Source organism: Pseudopodoces humilis, chromosome 33, assembly GCF_049639895.1.
Source record: "Pseudopodoces humilis isolate 2021_Gansu_Grassland_sample_001 chromosome 33, ASM4963989v1, whole genome shotgun sequence".
Classification (NCBI taxonomy): domain Eukaryota; kingdom Metazoa; phylum Chordata; class Aves; order Passeriformes; family Paridae; genus Pseudopodoces; species Pseudopodoces humilis.
The window spans coordinates 275273-295671 of NC_142232.1; the positions used below are offsets into that span (position 1 = coordinate 275273).

The window sequence follows — 20399 nt, forward strand, 5'->3', positions numbered from 1 at the left end:
AGCATCAATGTGATGGATGGTGAATATGGCGATTTATTACAGGGAAATTCAACATTTTATAGCTTAGGGTCACTGTGTTACTCCCATCTGCTTACATCACACTTGGGTGATATTGGCTAATTGCAAGGGGCCTTGCTATCCTAACAGAGAGGGGGGTCTGCTGACTTTCCGTTACATCCTGGTATCTTCCGCTCCACCAGGCCTTAAACTAGAACATATTCCCCTCTCTTTATGAATAATTAATTTGCTAAAATATAAAAATTTTAAAAATGGATAATATAAAATTAAGTAAAATATAGGATACATTATACTTAACTAAAAAGCTAAAAGCTTATAAAATAGATACTACGATTTTCATTGGTAAATATAAAACACATGTAATAACTAAGTATATTTTAAAGCATCTGTTGCCTTTCTATAAACAGAATGTTAACTTTTTCTAATCGGTTCTTAACAAAGGACACAAGCTTATTTAAAATACATGGTCCAAAGATCAGCACAAGTAAAATCATCACAACTGGTCTAATCAGGGTAGACACCAGGGTGGCTAGCCACGGAGCTTGACTGAACTAGGATTGGAACCAGTTTTGCTGAGCTTCTTTCTCTGCCTTCCGTTGAGACAGCCTGTCTCGTAGCTCTGCCATGGTGTCTCTCACTACTCCGGTGTGGTCTGTGTAGAAGCAGCACTCTTCTTTCAGGGCGATGCAGAGGCCTCCTTGCTGCATGAATAGAAGGTCGAGACCTCGCCTGTTCTGTAAAACAACTTCAGAGAGTGAGGAGACTGATTTTTCTAGAAAGGATATGGATTTCTCAATTCTCTGTAGATCTTCATCTACAGTCATTTATAGCTAAGAGAGACTCTGACTCTGGGTTACCAGGTGTCTGGAGACACCTGTGGCTGCTCCGGTTGCTCCCAAGCCAAGCAGCATTGCTATTGACAGTCCTGTCAACAGCTCTCTTTTCTGAAGGCGGCCTGCTCGCTCAAGGTACTGGTTCACTTCTTCTTTGGAGTGGTATAGGACTCTGGGGATAATAACAGCTAATCCACAGAAGTCAACAGAGGAGTTAAAGTTTTGGATATAAATGCAGGAGCTTAGCCCACTGCTTCAGGTGTTATAACTATAAACAACACAATTACTATAAACAGTTTACTATATAAATGACATCATACTTGCAAACTCACAGCTAAAATTTAAAGTTAAATGAACTTTCAAAAATGCTTACACTGCCTCTTAAAGGAAAATACTTATACTTTATACTAACATAACAATTACTATACAAGCTAGACACTTTACCTTAAGCTATTATTTAACTACTTTTAACACACGTATATATATAGTCTAAGCGTGAAAACAATTTGCTTTATACATAGTTAGATAGAGTCTCTACACTTCTTAAATCTTCTATAAAATTTCTCTAACATGATTCAGTCCTGGAATGTCCACTGCTCCTGTGATGTCAGCTGGCAGCTGATCGGTGACTGAGGGCTTTGATGTTCAAGTTGTTCTTCACAATCTTTTAAATCTTAAAACAAAAGATAACTGAAAAATTGATAGAGACACAACATCATAATAACAACATAAAAGTTCTGTTGGTAACTGTCTATATAGTGTTCAGACACAACTGTGTCCTGACAGCTCCACTTTGATCCATGTCTGGAGTACCAAGGGTGTGTGGTGACTTCTCTGTTCACTGGATCTCGTGTGTTCAGAGGCACACAGTCTGGTCAGATGGATAGGTGACCTTTCTGAACCTGCCAACAAAACACAGGCACTTCTCTCCTTGAAGTTAATGAATTACACTAATCAAATGCTTTTAGGGTATCAATCTCCCCCATTTTCTCTAAAAAATAAAAATGAGATGTATTTCTGTTCAACATTAACACAAAACCTTATACACAATTAGTAAAAACCTATAGCAGTTGAAAATCAATTAATATAAAAGTACTGTTAATTATTAAAACACTGCACTAGCATCCCATAGTTAACAAACAAACAGAGACAAAAATCATCAGTGAAGGATTGGATAATCACCTCCGGAAATGATTCTCCAAGCTCACTTCAAAATTGATCCAGCTGTCATATTAATAGGGTCAAATTGCTGATTCAAAAAGTGACTCAAATACTGATTTGGTACAAAGAACATCTGGATTTGCTAGCAAACATTCTGTCCAGGTAAAGTTAAGACTTGGCCAGGGCCTTAGACTTTAAACTGGAAAGATGCCTCTTAACTCATTTTTAGAATAAGGTTTTCAATAGCAACAGCTATGAGATGCTTACAGCACAGCAAACTATTAAAATGCATTTGTACAAAACAAATAATTAAAAACTTTAGGTACCAGACTAATTAAATCATTCGGCAGTTGGTTTAATCTGAAGCCTCTCCCATGGCAGCTGATCTTCAGCAATGGTACATCTTAAAATTTTGGAAACACTGAAAAATAAGAAAGCTATAACAAACAAAACTGCAGAAATTGCAACAACTCAATAGAACTCTCAATGAAGTCATGGGTGTCACAGACTGTATTCATTTCTGTCCACAAGCAGGTGTTCATCAGTGCTTAACACAGTTGTTTCAGTTGTAGCTGTCTTCATATCTCTAGGAAAATAACTATATTTTGCAATTTAAACAAGTGTCTCCAATAAAACATAAAACAATTTAAATTAAACAACATTTAAACTTAACAATAATCATTTATAACAAAAGGAAATAACAAAATTTAATTTTTAAAGAATATCCAAGTTATACAACTTAACTTCAAAACATTCAAGCCTAATTTTTAAACTAAAATTCAAAATCCAAATTGGTATATATGTTGTTATATGTGTTTTATACAACAAAAAGATTCACATCAAAATTTCCTTATTAAAATTGTGAAAAACCCAGCAAATGGGTAATATATGGTTAACATAATTTTAAGATTACTAAAACAAAACAAAAATCTTTTAAGTTTTTTGGGATACAGAAATACAACATTTAAACTTCTAAATCTATTTTTAAAGGCACTTCATTCAACAGAAACTTATTTTTAAATCTGAATCTTGATTATAACAATTTGCTGATTTACAAACAATATAATTTATAAATTATTGAATTGTCTTTTTTATCCCTCTCCAGAATGTCCAGCTTTTTGTTGTTTTTCTTTTGTTTTGTTGCTTTGTTTTCCGCGGTTTCATCAAAGTTGCTGTTCCTTGTTTCACCGGTGGTTACCATGGCGACAGCGTTTCTGGCTGCTGTGTGCTACCGTGTGTGTGTTTCGCTAAACCCGTCCGCGCCGGGCTGGTTTTGAATCTGAGAAAAAACTCTAAAAAACTCCAACTGCATAAACTCATAATTACTTAAAACACAAAATTAACTCCAAAAGGGTATATAAACACCTTTTAAAAACTCAATAAATCATGACTTTGTAACAAACTGGGTATTATCCCGGCGCTTCTTCTTAGAGAGGGAGTGGGGGGGGTGAACCGCTGGCTCTGCTGCCACAGCTCTGCTCCCATCCCCCTTCCCATTCTTTACTGTTTCTTCTTCTGAGGACTCAGGCTCCAGCCATTCCTCGCTAGTATCTCAGTCGGAGTCAGAATTTGACTGGCTGGTTACTTCCTGTTTTCCGTGCCTTTTTCTGGGGCTCCGGCCCCGCCTGCCACCCCTGTGGGCGAGCTGTTCCCTCCCTCCTGGTTCTCCACGCCTTTCATTCCACCCTCCACTCTGCCTTTTACCCCGCCTTTCCCTCCGCCCCTCACTCCAGGCTCTGTTTTGCCCCTGGTCTCTCCTCTTGCTCCCTTTGCATTCCAATCATTCTGTACCCATCCCCCACTTTCTTTTCCACAATTCTTATCTCTCTCAACTTCCCGCCTGTGCCCATCTTTCAAGGCCAGTCTTTGTTCTTTGTTAAAGACATTTTTTCCCGCTTTATAACTTTTTTTCTCAGCGCCATCTTTAAGTTTTCGGGGGGATGTTTCTCCCCTTACTGTCTTTGCTACATTTCTGGCTTTTTCTGTTAAATTTTTCCAAAAATCTTTTGCTTTCTGTTGCCCCTCTGAGGGCAGCTCAGGGTTTGGGGTTTTAGGGGGCATATTGTTCTCCTGTGTCCCCTTCTGCTCAGCTGAGCTGTTCTCATCTGGAGGCTCTAAAGTTTGTGTTATAGCACTAACTCCTAGTTTTGGGGTGACCAAGAGACAGTCTTTTGCTGCCATCCAGGTTTCTTGCTTCTGTCTAGCTTTTTTCAAGGCCTTAACGACCTTACCCCATGACTTAAAATGCTTCATATTACCAGAATCTACAGTTTCATTAGCCAGAGCTCTGGTACATTTCTCCCACACCTCAGGGTGAACAATGTCCACTGGCTGCTCTATAACACCCATTTGTAAAAGCTGTGTAACAGCAAGCATAAAATCCTTAGATTTACAATCTATCCCCCACTGCTTATATAATTCAGATACGACCTTTATCAGTGATTCCATCTTCCTTCTGGGCGCAGGATTTCCTTCGCCAAGAATAGTCCAGCTCTCTTGGCCGCTGCCAGCTGATTCAGGGTATTCTTGATTTTGAATTTCTTCTCATGTTTCTTCCCACTTTTCCTCCCGGGTTTCTGGCACCAGATGTTGAGTTTTCAAGCAAGGCAGGCGCCCTGACCAGCTCCAGCATGGGCGGCTATCCTCAGCCGCACGGACCACATCCCACAGCATCAATGTGATGGATGACGAATATGGCGTTTATTGCAGAAGAATTTAACATTTTATAGCTTAGGGTCACTGTGTTACTCCCATCTGCTTACATCACACTTAGGTGCTATTGGCTAATTACAAGGGGCCTTGCTATCCTAACAGAGAGGGGGGTCTGCTGACTTTCCGTTACATCCCGGTGTCTTCCGCTCCGCCAGGCCCTAACTACAACAGGAAATCCCACAGAATTCCGAAAACACCCCACAAAATTCCAGAAAAAAACCACGAAATTCCCTAAAACTTCTGAAAACCCTACCAAATTCCAGAAACATCCCACAAAATCTTTACAAATTTCCACAAAATGTAAGAAAAATCCCTCAAAATTCTTCAAGTCTCCTCAATATCTCACAAAATTCCAGACAATTCCACAACACTCCAAGGAAAATCCACCAAATTCCAAACACACCCCACAAAATTCCAGAAAAAAACCCCATGAAATTCCCTAAATCTTCTCATAAGCCCACCAAATTCCAGAAACATCCCCAAAAACTCCTCCAATTTCCACAAAATTCCAGAAATACCCTTCAATATTCCAGAAACATCCAAAAAAACCTCCTCAATATCCCACAAAATTACAGGACAATGCTAAAACATTCCGAAAAAATCCGACAAAATTCCCTACGTCTTTTCAAAACCCTACCAAATTCCAGAAACATCCCATAAATTCTCCTCCAATTTCCACCAAATTCCAGAAATATCCTTCAAAATTCTTCAAGTCTCATCAATATCCCACAAAATTGCAGAAAAATCCCACAACATTCCGAAAAAATCCCACAAAATTGCAGAAAAGACCCACAAAATTCCATAAATCTTCTCAAAACCCTAGCAAATTCCAGAAACATCCCACAAAATGTCCACAAATTACCTGAAAATTCCACAAAAAGCCCACAAAATTTTAGAAAATCACGCAAAATTCAAGAGAAATTCCACATTTAAAAAAAATCCCACGAAATTCCTTAAATCTTCTCACTTTATCAAATTTTTGAAACATCCCACAAAATCTCCACAATTTTCCACAAAATCTAAGAAAAATGCATCAAACTTCTTCAAGTCTCCTCAGAATCCCACAAAATTCTATGAAAACCTCACAAAATTCCAGAATCATCCCACAAAATCTCCTCAAAATCCCAGAATAATTCTAAAAAAATCCCACAAAATTCCAGAAAAAATCAAAAAAATTCCCTAAATCTTCTCAAAACCCTACTAAATTCCAGAAACATCCCACAAAGTCATCAGAAAGTTGCACAAAATTCCAGAAAAATGCCTCAAAATTCCAGAAAAATTTCCACAAAATTCCCTAATTTTCCTCAATATCCCACAAATTTTTACAGAAAATCCCACAAAATTCTAGTAAAATCTGATTAAATTGTTAGCGTTTGGGAACACAGATAATCATGGAATGATTAAATGAAGGTGCTTTATTGAAGAGCTCTGGGTTTTAGGGGTGCACATACCCAAATCTGACCCCTAGGTTTTGAGTTGAACATGTTTTTATCATCTATCCTTATACAACTTACATATTAATTATTAAACTGACATTGTTCTATTGTATACATTGATGTTACCCAAGCATGGATTTCTCATGATCCCCCTCAGCCCCCTAACATTGTTCCTCATGTTCTTTAAACAATAATTATATCTAACCACATCTAACAATTGTATCATTTATCATCTACTGATTACACAGGTGCAGTTTCACCTGATCTTTAGCAAGTACAAGGCCTAACATTTCCCAGAGCCTACTTTTCCCAGGCTTGCCAAACCTAACTTTATTTCTAAGTCCCCAAATTTTCTAAGATTTCAAAACCTTTTACTATCATTCCCCCCTTTGAAAGCATTTTCACTTCACTATAAGTGCAAATGTTTTCACTTGATACAGTCTTTTGTTTCTGAGTTTATACTTGATGTTCTTCGAATCCTTGATTGATGTAAGCGTTGTCCTGGATGTTGTCACAAACTGGAGAGCCAGAAGATGGTGGGTGTGGATCTCACATCAGTGCCTTTATTATTTTCTGGTTTCAGGACATTTTTTTCTGTATTTATCTTTATCTTTTATATCTTTAGCACACCTTTTATAGGGTTCTACAGGGTCCGTGGGCAGAGCAAGTTACTATTGGCTAACACACACAGGTTTACATTTTTTCTCCTGTACACAAGGATATTGTTTTGCTTTACTCTCTCTTCTGCAGGAAGGTTTCAAGAACTTTAGCCTTTAATATCACGACTTATTTCAAAGACTGGTTTGTGCAGACAGGCCTTTACTAATATATAAAATATAGCAACAATTCCCCCTTTCTCTTTTTGCACAAACCAGGCTTTGGATGTGACTCATTCTAGACTTTTATGAAGACAAGATAACATACAATTTATACTTTCATCCCGATTAACATTATAAGTAAAGTCCATCCCCCTTCTAGCACAAGAGACCTCAACCATCCAGTGATGCCCCAGCTGGCGAACCAACTTCCAATGGGGTCACTATCTTCTTTCAGGGCATGTAACCCATCCTGTAGCTGTTGTAGTTGCTTATGGATGGAAACTGAATGATCAATAAGATTCAAGCAGCACATGCCTTCAAACTCCTCACAACCATGTCCTTGTGCTAAGAGCAAAAAGTCAATTGCAGCTCGATTTTGTAATACTGCAAGACGTACACTACTCACATCGGCTGAAAGCTCACTTAACATTGTGGATGTTAAGTTCAATTCTTTCTTAGTCTAACAAGCGAGCCTTTTTAGAGTTGCTAAGCTTTAATTAATTCAGGCTTCACTTTGACTGATGTTTTTTATTTTATCAACTACATTCAGCAATTGGTGTAAGCTTGGATGGAAACAAAGTAAGTTTCCCAAAATAACAGGGTTTTCTATGTGGATTAGCAGGAATCTCATTCCATGCTCTATCTCCACAGATTAGGAATATGGAACTAGGTAATCACTTTGGTAATTGTCCTGTGAGATTGCACCACAAATAAAGGCTTTACTCTCAGTGTGAGTAACGAGATCAGCTATAGGGTTGACTGCAGCCCAGTGCTGCATTACTTTGTTAGAATGGCTTCTGTTGGGAGTTCAAAACATTATCCATCCACCTGAGGTATTGGTGGAACCTAACAAATCTCATTCTTCTGGGGGGGGGGCCTATGGTAATATTAAGAACATTGGCAATTTTTGCTTGCCAGCAAGCTTCAAGTTGTCTTAATGTGAAGCCAACAGTGCGATTGCACTCTTGCAACATTGCCAATTCCATTCAGTTGGGTCTCATTACTAACTAAACCTTTAAATGCTGCTTGAGGATCCCACTCAGGGGACTCCTATGAGACAGGTGCAAAAAAAAGGGATCTCCAGGGGTGGCTAGGCTCAAACACATTGACCTTTGGCCAGTTCAATGTGCCAGAGTGACCCATATGTTCTGTTGCTTTTGGATGTTAGTTAGCAGACAGTTGGTCAGGACTATACACAGCACAATTACCATAAGCAGTTTGTTCCATGTAAATGACACCATACGAGCAAACTCACAGCTAAACTTTAACGTTAAATGAACTTTCAAAGATGCTTACACTACCTCTTGAAGGGGGGAATGCTTATACTTTATACTAATATAACAATTGCTATATAGGCTAAAACTCTTTATCTTAAACTATTATCTAACTACTTTTAACACATGTGCTCTGGTATATATGTAGTCTAAGCGTGAAAGCAATTTGCTGAAAGGGTCAACACACAACTACAATTTGCTTTTTATACAGTTAGATGGAGTCTCTACACTTTTCTTAGATCTCCTACAGAATTTCTCTAACACGATTCAGTCCTGGAACATTCACTGCTCCCGTGATGTCAGCTGGCAGCTGATCGGTGACTGAGGGCTTTGATGTTGTCATGGAGTTACTTTACCTTTAAGAAAGTTTAAGTTGCTGGGATCTGCCTGGCGTCTTTTCTCCTGACCAATTATCGGTCATTGCTGAGAATTGACAGCAGTTTAGGGCAATGGAAAGGTGGGATCAACTTTGTGAACCCTACCTTAAAGTGTAAAACCAGAGCTTTCTTGGTTCTCTTTGTTTCCTGGCTGGGAAGGGCGGCAGAGCTCCAGGCTTCCCGTTCCCTGCCCAGGCCATGCGGCCGGGCAGGGACTGGGCTGGGCCCAGCGTCTCCCGGCCGGGGGATGCTGGGCCCCTGTGGAGGGGGCTTTTCTCCGGGCTCCGGCCGGGCCGGGCCGAGCCGATCTCTGGCTCGGCTGCAGGTTTTTTTGCTGTGGCTGGATTCACTGGACACTGCTGAGTGAAGAAAGAGAGAGGCTCCGGGCCTGCAGCGGGCTGGGGCGCGGTGTGACTGCACTCTCCAGAGCAGCCATGAGGAGCTTTCCATCGCAAACGGCTCCAGCTCCTGCACCGGCCGAGGCCACAGAACTACCTACAACAGCCTGGGCAAGATTTTAACTCTTTCATTTCCCAGATGAGACTTGTGGATTAATCTTTTTATCCAGACAGAGAAAAGAGAGTGATCAACATGAAAAGAGACTTTATAAACTACTAGTGACAGGAAAGAAAAGAACAGGTAGAGAATTAAGAAGATGCTTTAATTAAGCTGAAATATCTTTCTGTTAAACTATGGAAATGGACAATTAAGGTCTTGAAAACACTCCTTTAATTCATGACAGTATATAGGGAGGAATAGAGTGTTCAAAGTGTAAATTTTGAGTAAAAAGTAGAGTAATTATGGCACAGTGAAGTGCTGGAAGATTTGAAGCCTTGAGAGGCAATGAGAAAACTGTTTTCTGGTGAAGCTCACGGAAACAGATGAAGAAGACTTTTTGCCTTTGAATAACTTATCCTTAAAAAATCCCATCCCTAGACTCATGGCCCATACACACTTGAGAGTGATGTGAAAATGGGAGGAGTGGGCTCTAATAACAGCAGCTCTGGGCAGCTAACATTAGAGCAATGGAAAACTATAACAAAAATAGTTTTTCTTGTGAGAAACTCCATAAATTAACAGGAAGAAACTTCTGTTTCTCTATAAAGACTGGTGAAAAGACTGTAGTAAGAAATTGGGACTGTTTTAACCATCAAAGTTCCAAAGGTTTTGTCTCTTTTGTCATGTGAACAAGGGAATAGTGGGTAGACAGGGGATGAAAAGGTTTTTCTGGAAGTTTATTCTGGTGTTCTTATTGTAGTTTGTCAATAAACTTTCTTTTTTTTTCCCTTTTAAGTTTTATGCCTGTTTTGCTCTTGTTCTAATCCATATCTCACAGCAAGAAATAAGTAATTTTCTTAGTTATTGGTTTAAAACCACGACAGATGTTCAGGTTGTTCTTCAGATCCTTCTAAATCTTAAAACAGAAGATAACTGAAAAAATTGGTAGAGACACAACATCATAATAACAACATAAAATTTCTGTTGGCAACTGTCTATATAGTGTTCAGACACAACTGTGTCCTGACAGCTCCACTTCTGATCCATGTCTGGAGTACCAAGGCTGTGTGGTGACTTCTCTGTTCACTGGATCTCGTGTGTTCAGAGGCACACAGTCTGGTCAGATGGACAGGTGACCTTTTTGGACCTGCCAACAAAACACAGGCACTTCTCAAAGTTAATGAATTACACTAATCAAATTGCTTTTAGGGTATCAATCTCCCCCGTTTTGTTTTTTTTTAAAAAAAAATAAAAATGAGATGTACGTCAGTCATACACATCAACATTAACACAAAACCATATACACAATGAATAAGAACCTAAAACAGTTAAAAATCAATCAAATTATAAACATCATTAATAAGATATGTAATATAAAACTACTATTAATTACTAAAACACTGCACCAGCATCCCATAGTTTGCAAACAAACAGAGACAAAAATCATCAGTGAAGGATTGGATAATCACCTCCAGAAATGATTCTCCAAGCCCACTTCAAAATTGATAAAGCTGTCATATTAATAGGGTCAAATTGCTGAGTCAAAAAGTGACTCAAATACTGATTTGGTACAGAAAACATCTGGATCTGTTGGCAAACATTCCATCCAGGTAAAGTCAAGGCTTGGCCAGGGCCTGGCTTTAAACTGGAACGATGCCTCTTAACTCATTTCTAAAACAAGGTTCTCAATAGCAGCAGCTATGAGATGCTTACAGCACAGCAAACTGTTAAAATGCATTTGTACAAATCAAATGATCAGAAGCTTTAGGTACCAGACCAATTAAACCATGCAGCAGTTGGTTTAATCTGAAACCTCTCCCATGGCAGCTGATCCTCAGCAATGGTACATCTTCTTAAAATTCTGGAAACACTGAAAAATAAGAAAGCTATAACAAACAAAACTGCAGAGATTGTAACAAACAATAGAACTCCTGGTGAAGTCAAGGGTGTCACAGACTGCATTCACTTCTATCCACAAGCAGGTGTTCACCAGTGTTCTGTCACAGCTGTTTCAGTTGTGGTTGTCTTCATCTCTCTAGGAAAATAACTATACTTTGCAGTTTAGACAAGTGTCTCCAATAAGACATAAAACAATTTAAATTAAACAATATTTAAACCTAACAATAATTATTTATGACAAAAGGAAGTAACAAACTTAACCTTAAAAGAATATCTAAGTTATAAAACATAACTTAAAAACATTCAAGCCTAAATATAATAAATAAATATAATATATTTATATATAATATAATATATATATTAGAATATATATAATAAATATATTATTATAAATATATTTATAATAATAAAATCAAATAAAACCATAACTTAATCTTATTCTGTTACTACAAAAAGCAGCTAAAAATCTGATATATACCTTTTAAACACAATATAACAGTAACATGGATTCACTATAAAGATTATAAAAACGTAACAAATGCATCACAATTCTATGTCATCTAGCTTTGAGAATAACTCACAATAACTGCAAATGGTACTAAAAATACTCATTCATAACAGGAATTTGCCTAGTATATGCTTAAATTGGTTAGGATTTCAAAGTGCAGTTTTTCTAGAGAAAAACCACAACAACACAGGATTTGGCAAGTTGCCATTCAGCTTTTGTAGCACTTTTCAGAAACATAAAGTCCAATTTTTTAACTAAAATCCAAAATCCAAATTGGTATATATGCAGTTATATGTGTTTTATGTAACAAAAGGACTCACATTGAAATTACCTTATTAAAATTGTGGAGAAAACAAGCAAATGGATAATACATGCTCTAACTTAACTTTGTCTTGTACAGTAAAGTTCTCTTGACTAATTATTTTTTAAACCACAAATCTCTTTTGTAGATAACATTAATTGGAAAGTTTTCTTAGTAGCTGTAAATCACACCATATTTTTTAACCTTAGGTTTCAAAGCTAATTATTGCAAGGTAACTTCTGTTAATATTCACCTTAAACACTTTTTTTTTAAAAAGAGGTCTCTTTAAACTTTCAAAGAATCACAATAATTTCTCCAGTAAAACTCTAAAAAACTGCAATTGCATAAATTCATAATTACTTAAAACACAAAATTAACTCTAAAAGGGTATATAAAAACATTTTAAAAAACCACATGAATCATGACTTTTTAACAAACTGGGTACTATCCCGGTGCTTTTTCTTAGGGAGCAGGGGGGTGGACTGCCTGCCCTGCTGCTGCTCTCTGCTGCTGTTGTCTTTCTTCACATTCTCCACATACTCTCACAGAAAAAAAACCAAAAAACCTCACAAAGTTAATTTTAACACATACAGTTGTTTCTCTCAATCTCTCTTGTTTGCTGATAGAGGAAAAACGGGGCACGATTTTTACAAAAGCGGGCGATGTTACACGAAAAGTCTCTCATGGCCAGGTGCTAACAACGGTGACCATTGCAGCTTATCAAATTCTAATTATAGTGATGAATTTCGAACTAGATACCATATAGTTTGTGATTTTTTGGCTATTTTGTCTCTTTTTGAAGCTGTCTGAGCCACCTGTTTCTGCTCAGCTGTTTCTGTAATTGTTCAGCGTGGCCTTGGAACTTTTTCTGCACTGCCTCTGTCCCGAGGGTGCCCCCGCTCTCTGCGCACACCTCAGTGCTCCCCCATGTCCCCCTGGTTCGGGTGGAAACCAATCTAAATTTGGATTCTTTTCCTCCAGGGTAGCAAAGTTGGAACTTAAATATGATTGTAGTGTTAAGAGTGACTCCAAAAGTGAAGCAAATAGTTCAGGATATATCACATCCTGCCATAACTGAACAGATTCTGTTCGTTGTTTCAGCGTTTGCTGTGGAATTTCTTTCTTATTATTTCCTTCTCTCTGACTCTCCCTCCCTCTTTCCATGGGCAGCATAGATAGGAGTGTTTGCCCAGCAGTGGGAGGTAAAGGTGTAAGCATACCCATAAGCAAGAAGTCCAGGAAGCTCCTTGCGCAAATCAAAACCCTTAACCTGTCTCTTTTCTAAACAGCAGGTAAATAAATCATACGCTGCTTGCCTTTCCATCTTACCGTCAGCGCTGTTGCAGCCCTACAAGGTTCGGCAGCACGTTACGGCCAGGACTCTCCTCTGAGGTCGCCTGGGGCGCGGCACCGTTGCTTTTCGCCGTCCTTGCTGCGGAGGACCCGTCCCCTGTCGCCGACTCCCGTGGCCTTCGCTTTTTAATGTCCCAAAGGTCCCAAAGGTCCCAAGGGTCCCATTTGTTCGGGCGCCATTTGATGAGTTTGGTGGGAGACAAGCAGCACTCAATATGAATGATCAGCAAGGCTCCTTTATTGGCAACTCCAAACTCCCTACATCAATAATTAGGCTCATACATAGTGCAAAAGCAAGCTCATTATTGGGTATTTCCTTTAAGGTCAACTCCACCTAGTTCCACATTCTTGTGGTCATTCATCTGTGCTGAATCCACATTCTTCTGATCACAGTGTCCTGTTCTCAGTTCACAGTTATCACTAAGGTCTTTCTGACTTTGCAACATCTCATACCAACTACACTCTACTGTTGTTTAATTCTTTCTCAGCTAATTGCTGCATGGGAACATGACCTTTGTTAGCTAGCCACTCTTCCACACTGTTGAGCTTTGGGACCCTCCCGGGAAGCACCAGCCCTCCCCAGCCCACCCTTGGTAGGACTTTTTCTTTTCTCTCTCCTGACGATTTTATCCCCAAAACTGCCGTGGGAACGTTGTATCCAAGCACATCCTCCAGCGCTGCACTTTCCTCCTGTGAATTCCCTGTGCAGGGAATGTGTCTGTGCTTTTCCCTGCTCTGTTCACTGACAAACAAACCTGAGCCCGTGGGACTGTCCGAGCTCCTTCATGCAATGAAATCAGGTTGTGTTTCTCATGGCATGTTCTGGAGGAGCTTTTCTTGGTGTGTCTTGTGCTGCTGGAAATGACACAAGAGCCAGGAGGGAACAGAAGCTGCTGCTGCCCGTTGGCTCAGGGCCAGGGAACCAAGTTGTGCTCCCGTGCAGTTGGGCCCTGCTGGAAGCAGAGCCGCGTTTCCCTTGAGCAGCTCAAGCTTGTGACAGCTCCAAACAGGAAACCTCAGCAGAAAACTCTTCCTCCAAACTCAGCTGCTTTCCCTCCTGCAGCTGTTTGGGAAAGAGCCTCAAAGCACAGACTCTGCTGGGAGCCATTGGTGCATTTCCTCCCTCCCAGCAGCAGCAGCTCCTGAGCCCTTCACGGGCTCCTGTCCCTTCACAAACCCTTCAGCTCCCTTTGAACTCTCAGCAGTCACTAACATATGCATTTCTTTCATATTTAAGCTGCATTTAAACTTCTCTTTTTCTCTCCTCTCTATCTTTTTAATCTCCTCTTTATCTCCTTTAATCCCGTCAGCACCAGTAGGATGGGGATGGAGTCTTGGGGTGGGTGTGGGATGAACTGAGGATCCAGCAGAGAAGGGCAAGGCAGAGGGGAGAGGACTCAGCCAACCCTTCTCCTGCTCTCTCCTCCCCCAGGCTCCAGCTAAAGCAAGTCAGACTGGAAAGGATCCCACAAATGCTGTGTTCTCCTCCCTCTCAGCTTGGCTGGGGATCCTCAGCTTCAGCCTGGTGCAGTGCCTTAGATTCGCTAATTTGAGTTTTTTGGCTAATGCACTAAATAATGTGGTGGGTTTAGCGCTGGCTGAAATCTCCAGGGCACTTACTCATTTCTCACTGTGAGATATGGATTAGGAGAAGGGCAAAATAGGCTTAAAACTTAGAAGGAATAAAGGAACTTTATTAACAGGACTACAAGAATGAGAATGTTGAATAAAACTTTCAGAACGCCTTTCCTCTCCTGACTTTTTTTTTTTTACCTGACAACATAGAGATAGAACTTGGTATGTTTACACAGTAGTAATTACACGATAGTTTTGTATTAGTTTTTGTAGGGAGAGAAGTTTTTTCCTGTTATGTCATGGAGGCTTTTTTACAAGGAACGGATTTTTTGTGGTTTTTCATTTTTACAAATAGCAGCCGCCTGGGAAGAAATTTTGCTATTGTGACATTTTTCTCATTTTTACAGCCCTCCTAGAGGTGTGTCTATGGGTTATGAATTCATGGGGTGTTATTTTAAGGATGAGTTGTTTGAAGGAAAAGGTTTTCTTCGTTTGTTTTTGTGATCATCTTTGGGAACAGAAGTTTTCTTTTTTCTCTCCCTGGAGGCAAAGGGCATTTTATTGTTTTTATTTGTTTTTCTGTTCAAACTTTTTATGGGATTACAGTTACTTTAACATTTGTTTGGTTTCTTTAATGGATGCTTTTGTTTAGATTTACAGTTTGAATATTTTTATGCTTTATTAATGAATTAAAGGAGATATTTTAGTACATCATTGTTTATTTCTATGGCTTTCCTAAGAATATTTTAGTTTCGATTATCATTTTTTCATTTTTTTTCTGTCTGAGATTTGACTTTTTATTTTCTGACTTTGGTGTTTTAGTGTTGTTTTATTGCATGTTGTTACTCTGTCCTTTTCTGTCCCTGGAGAGATGAACAAGGTTTGTAGGTCTCATGTCTGTACTGAAAGGGTTAATATCTTGCCCAGGCTCATAATCTTCCTAGTGTTCCAAATAAATAGGTACTGTGAGGGATACATATCACAGGTGAGCACCCACTGCACAATCTGCTTTGGATTAAATCCCATCTCCGTCTTCATCAGCTCACAGTCACTGTGACACTATTCCTGCATGGAAGAAACAGGCTGGGATGGCCCTTTCTGCTTTTGGTCCTTTTATTGGCAAATGAAATATTCTATTTGAAAACATTCAAAGCATGGAGTTTCTTTGTATTTTCACCTGAAAATGCTGCCAGCCGAGGTTCCCAAGTGTCTGGTACGTGTTTGTGTGCACAGAGCAAAGGTGTCAGCCTGTGTCCGTGGCCCGGGTGTCTGTCAATGTCCATTGAAGCAGACGGCTGGAAGGGGGCTCTGCCCGCCCTGCGCTGCTCCGGGGCTGGGGCTGGGCTGGCAGAGGCTGCAGAGCGCTCTGAGAGGCACAGCCTCAGCCCCGGCCGGCATCTTGTGCACGGTGGCACAGCCTCAGCCCCGGCCGCCATCTTGTGCACGGTGGCACAGCCTCAGCCCCGGCCGCCATCTTGTGCACGGTGGCACAGCCTCAGCCCCGGCCGCCATCTTGTGCACGGTGGCAGCTCTGAGGGCCGTGCGAGGGACGCTCTTCCCCAGCGCTGTTTCGCGTCCTTTCCTTTCCCGGGATAGCATTTGGAAATGTTTCTTCGGACCTATCAATACACAACTCACTGACTTACTCACTTTATGCTTAGAAGGTTCTAAGAAGAAAATGAAAAGCATTGTGTGATTACGATGCACAAATAGTCAAGAAAACAGTACTCCATAGTGTAGGGCCTACAGAGCAGGGATTTGTTTATTCAATGCCAGGAGTGAGGGGAAAAGCTCCACCACAAACTCACTTGTCCATTCTTTGCACAGGACAAGTTTTTAAACTTTTTTTAACTTAATAGGCACGTTCTACTTTCCTAAGTTATTTTCTTAAAACATATTTGCTAATTCCATTATTATGGAAGCCCTTGTAGCAGGGCTCTGCATGAGGTAGTTGTCAGCCTCCTGCTGGTCATTTTGGATGAAGGCTCAGAAGCTAACTGAATTCAAAAGCCCTATTTGTTACACTTCAACACTTTACTTTTCTGGGAATTCAACACAAACTTATAGTCAATAAGTTCTGCAAGTGCTCTTGCTGCGTGATGCCCACATTGTGTCTTTCAAAATTCAGCAATTAATGAAGAAAACACAAATTGCCTACTGAGACACTTCTGCTCCCTTCCAAATCACTACTCAAGAACAAGCCTCAGGCACATGCCCATAGTCCCTCTCTGCCAGCAGCTCCGAGCTGCATTGCACAGTGCTTGCTGTGCCCCAGAGAGCACCAAGCAGGCTGGCCTGGTGCCCCTGAATATTTCTGCAAAACCCTCTGCATTTCACACCTTTGCTGTGGCTGAGTGCAGAGCTCCAGGATTGCAGGCGCTTGGTCCCAGAGCTGTGTGAGGCACTGGCTGGTGCAGATGTGCCCTGACTTGCTGTCAGTGCCTCACGCTGGCCTCGGTTCCCCTGGCAGAAATGCCGTGCCTGAAGGACACTGCCCTGTGCTGGAGCCTGCGGAGCAGCCCGGCTCCCTCCCCCTGTGCCCAGAGTGCTGCACACACTGCTGACCATTGCCAGCAGTTCCAGGGCAGGCGGCAGAAGAGCAGGAATGGTCAGGCAGGGCAGCAGCCCTGGGCTGCTCTTTGCCTTTCTCTCCTCCTGTGCAGACTCCAGACAGCCCATGGGCACCAGTGTGTGCTGTGCCCAGCACGGCGCCGCTTCCCCTCAGGAGCAGCCAGCTGCCAGCTTGGCTCTGAGAGCGCAGGATTTGCCTGGTGCCAGCAAGAGGCAGCCAGGGCCAGGCTGCTGCCTCTTGCAGCTCCAAGGGCCTCCTTCCAGCCTGCCTCTGCCGAGGCTCAGGCTTCTCCGGGCTCTGCCAGGGCTCTGCTGGGGCTCCAGCCTGGCCAAGGCCGGGCCCGCTCTCACCTCACAGTCGCTGACAGCTCTGCACCACAGGAGACCTTGCACAGCACCCTCACTGCTCTTTCTGCTTTCTCTCTTCAGCCAGACTCTCCTCCAGCCAAAGAGATTGCACTTAGGGATACAAATCCAAGTGGCAGGAACCCAAATGTTCTCGAGTCACATCTGCACAGCCTGCATCTGCACGGGATGTTTGCGTTGCACCGCTCCTCCTTTGGTTTTTCCTGCAAATGCCATTGCTGTTTCTGCCTCAAATAGAAATGCCAGAGCTGGGCAAAACTTGGCCAGTTGGCCATATTCCAAAGGCAGTGTGGTCTGGAGAGGATGAATGAAGAGGAGCCTTCCCCACTTTGAAACCATACCAAAGAAGCCATCAATGTCACTTTCCACCTCTAAGAGAACACTGACAATTCAGGAGGAAATGTTGAGCTTTCTCACAGGGTCAGAAGGAGAGAAATGTTCCAAAGGAGTTGAGATTTTAGAAATTTTATTTACAATCCTACTCTACAATCCTACTCTACAATCCTACACTAGAATCCTACACTACCATCCTGCACTACAATCCTGCTCTACAATCCTACTCTACAATCCTACTCTACAATCCTACTCTAAGCTGGTCATGGAGAAGACAGTTCTAAATTAATTGGTGCATTCATGTCTCCTCCTTCCACTTCTTCACTGCAGCAATGAGTGGCGCCAAGCTGGACCCAGGCATGGCCGATGTTATAAATTGATGCTGCAGAAAGGAAAAGAAAACAACAAGAAAGCATGATTTTCCAAGCTAAGAGCTTCAAAGGCAGGGGAATACTTTTTAAATGAAATGGGGATTGAGTCAGAGTAGGTCAGGAGCATGGGGCAAGAGTGGCACAGGTTGCCCCAAGAGCTGGTAGGTGGCCCACCCCTGGAAATATCTGAGGTGTGAGTATCCTGATCTCTTGAAAGATGTCCCTGCTCATTGCAGGACACAGACTAGATGACCTTTCCATGTCCCTGTGTGTTAGTTTGAGATGAATTGACATTTAGGAAGAAGTAAGAAACCCCGCACGGAAGTGATTTCTTTGAGAGAAGCTGCTGAGATCTTCCTCTGTGCCTGAGACAGGCCAATGGCTGGCTAGTTCTGAGAACTGACAACATTTTGCACCATTTAGAAATGAGATGTGCCTCTGTGATGATGCACATTTTGAAAACCACCAGCCCGGGAACTGGCCCTCTTTGCTTCCGGAGCCCGAAGGTAACGGAGCTCTGGTGAGGCCGGCCCTGCTCGCCCACGGCCTGTGCTCCTGGGGGAGGCCGGGCCAGACCCCAGCGGCTCCCGGGCGGGGGATGGAGGCTGCGGGACCCCGGCCCCAGGCTGGGCCAGGCCACGGCTGCTGACATCTTGCCCACACTAAACCCTCTCCCCGGCGTGCAGCGACGGCTCCAGGCCGAGCCTCCCCTCCCAGCGGCTCCCGGGCAGAGAGAGGGGCCCAGCACAGCCTGAAATCCAACACCGTGACTGCCATGACCTGGGTGAGATTGAACCCTTTCACTGCACCGATGAGACCTTTCTTTTTCTTGTGGGCCTGATAATAAAATTTGTTATTCCTTTGAAGTTTGAAGCCTGTTTTGCCCTTCTCCTAATCCATAGCTCCCAGCAAGAAATGAGTAAGTGCCCTGGTGATTTTAGCCAGCGCTAAAACCCAGCACTCCCTGCCAGCCCAGCCCAGTCTAGGATTGCTCCCCATTGTCAGCTGAACAGCACCAAGGTTGGAAGTGAGGAGGATGGGGGCTCATCTGATGCCTTGGATTTCAGTGGAGGAGGAGCCCATCCCTCGGACACTGTTTTCCCCTGCAGCCCTTTTGGCATTTTACCTGCAGCAGCTCCTTGGCAGACCAGCGCTGCGCCTCGCCTTTCTGCAGGCAGCAGCTCAGGAAGTCACGCAGCAAAGGCGAGAATTGCTCGGGCTGCCGCAGCTGTGGGGTCCCTTCTGTGGCTATGTGGAATTTAGCCTGGAGAAAAGGGAAACACAAGGCTCCACCTGCTTCTTTCCCATCTGGAACTGCTCCCCCAGACCCCTTTGTTTCAGCCCCACTCTGCAGTGGCAGTTTTTTGCCCGGGCAGAGAGGCAGAGATGACTTTCCTGTAGCATTTGGATGACGACTTTCCTGTATCATTTAAAAACCCAAGCCCCAAAGCCACAGCTTTGGCAACATCCAGCAGATCTTGCCTTGGGGGCTGATTTCATTGCCTGATCTAGTTAGTGGCAACTACATCAGCAAATGCATGTTTTCTTCTCTGAGTATTCACACCAGCTTGACAGGCTTCTTGGAAGAGGGATTTTGCTTTTCTAACTAACTCTACTCTTTCCAAGGATTATTACATGAAGAGGATCTCTGCAGGGCTTGTTTGTCCCTTAAGCACAGCTGCCATAAAACAAAACTCATCAAGTTTTTGTCCTGTTGTTGAAAACAATGGTAATTGGAAGAAAAGAAAGGAAATCCCCCAGGTGCTCTTCAGGGAAGGAAACAAACATTTGGAATCTCATTTCCAACACAGGCACATTCAGATGCCTCCACGAAATGTATTGGGTTGAAAATGCCTGTTTGGGCACACAGAGCCACCTGCAGCTCTGTCTCTCAGCACTCTGAAAATTTCAGTGTTCCCTTATGTGGCAAAAGGTAAAAATATTCATGGTGAAATTCAGAAGTGCCATCCCTGTGGTAAACCCTGTTCTCGTTGG

The 20399-nt window shown here is 42.1% G+C and overlaps 1 pseudogene; it reads right to left on the reverse strand.

Annotated features, from left to right (window-relative positions):
- LOC148182306 (uncharacterized) overlaps window positions 1-20399 on the reverse strand; it is a 702689-nt pseudogene that overhangs the window by 176071 nt on the left and 506219 nt on the right.